Raw genomic sequence first — 1,893 nt, forward strand, 5'->3', positions numbered from 1 at the left:
AAGATTGAACGATTAGCGAATCCCTCAGGATCTTCGATCCTGAGGGATCGCTGCTTTACTTATCTCTGATTATCTAGATATCCCCGTCATTTCTTTTATATAATGGCACAGCATCATTAAGCAGGAAGAGGATTGTTTTTGTAATTTTACAGTTCCAGAACAAACTTTAATCATTGAGTCTCACTGAGACATGATTTTGTTATACTTTTGTGGTTGCGATTAATATAAAAGACTTGGTGTTTATTCCGTCTCTGCGTCTAGAGTAATCTAAGGCAGTGTACCATTGGCAGCTAAGGGCCCGGCTCCGAAGGACACTTTCTTTTGTATCATTATATGGTGATTTGTGTGTAGTTTGTTTATCTTTATTACTCAGCAGTCTGATGAATTCTTTATATGATACGCTATGCTCTGTTATGTTTAATGAATGAATGATTTCTCTATGTAAAGAATCTGCACTGTATAAGTGGATTTACACAGGGTCGGATTGTATCTTTATTCAGCCATTCCTGTAACAGAGTACTGGCATGAATGTTACTGTCAGTGGATTTATGTTAAACAATATTTGCGAGATTCGAGAGTAGCGTCATTCTGTTTAGAAACATAGTTGTATCATTCAATACTCTCAGATTGCTATATTAATGTAGATCATGTACATACGGGTGATGGTTGTTGTTTCATAAATCATTAAGGGTTGCTGTTCCATTTGATTATTGCTATTCCATTTGATTATTGTTGTTCCATTTGATTACTACTGTTCCATTTTACTGCTGTTCCATTTATTGTTGTCCCATTTCTATTTTGTTGTTCCGCTGATTTATTTACCTGCCTTTGTTGCTTTGGTGTGAGAGAAGGCCTAAGGCGGTAGTGAGCCTCAGCAAGACGCTGCTTAGCTCCCTGACCTATAAGTCCATGCTCTAAATTTCCCTTCTTTAATCAGTTTCTAAAGGGATGGGATATTGTTTCCGTACACTTGACTGATCAACTGTTTTGTGTGACTCCATCTTTTAGATTAGTTTAATTACAGCTTAGCATCTGTTTTCCTTTGATCTTCTCAACCCTGTACTACTAAGCATTACTCGGACAAATAGCCTCGGATTGAGCTACTTCTTGCAATAACAAAACGTTCCCGGATTGACTTATTAATGTGGAATAATTAGCGGCGTGAGAGACCCTAGTTACAGCTCTACATTTTGGCGCCGTTGCCGGGGAAGGAGTATAGCCATTTGCCCTTTACAGAGTAGTGCGCAAAGCTACTAGGGGGGAGTTGGATTCTAAAAACGGAAGGTAAGAACCTGCGTACGGAGCATGTAAAAGCCCTGCTCCACCGTCCGCTCTCTTAGCAGAATTGCTGGTTGAATAGGATTCAGTAGTTTTTAGAGTGCATGACTAAGCAGAAAAAGCTAGAAAAGAATATCAAACCTCCAGTCAAACCTGAAAAAGCCAAAGGACGGGTGACCCTTGGCCGAACAACCTTCATAGACGAAATCTATAAGAAAACTGAATCTCAGCCGTCAGTAGGCCTCAGAAAGACTCATTCTAAGCAGCCTACTAGTTCCGTTCAGGCTACAACATCACCATCTGGAGCCTACGCTGAGGTGCATAGTCGGACTGATGAACAGGACTTCCAAGAAATTGAAAATTCTGTGTCAGAACGGCTGCAAGAAGGGAATTTAAGTAATCTTTGTGAAGGAGAAGGGGAAACAGGGGAAATAGCGGAACCAAGGTCTCCTTCTAGGATAATCCAATTGTTAAACAGCCCAGACAGGGGGAGCGCGGCCAAAGTTAACCTTGAAGGCACCCCATTCCCTCAGACAGAAATCCCAGATAAGGGAAGTGTCATTAAAACAGTTCCTGCCAAGGCCGTCCCTTCTCAACCTAGGAACACCCTCCTAG

This window comes from Pinus tabuliformis, chromosome 4_1 (genome assembly GCF_031772625.1).
Source record: "Pinus tabuliformis cultivar Carrire ecotype Pingquan chromosome 4_1, CPIR1, whole genome shotgun sequence".
NCBI classification, from domain to species: Eukaryota; Viridiplantae; Streptophyta; class Pinopsida; order Pinales; family Pinaceae; genus Pinus; species Pinus tabuliformis.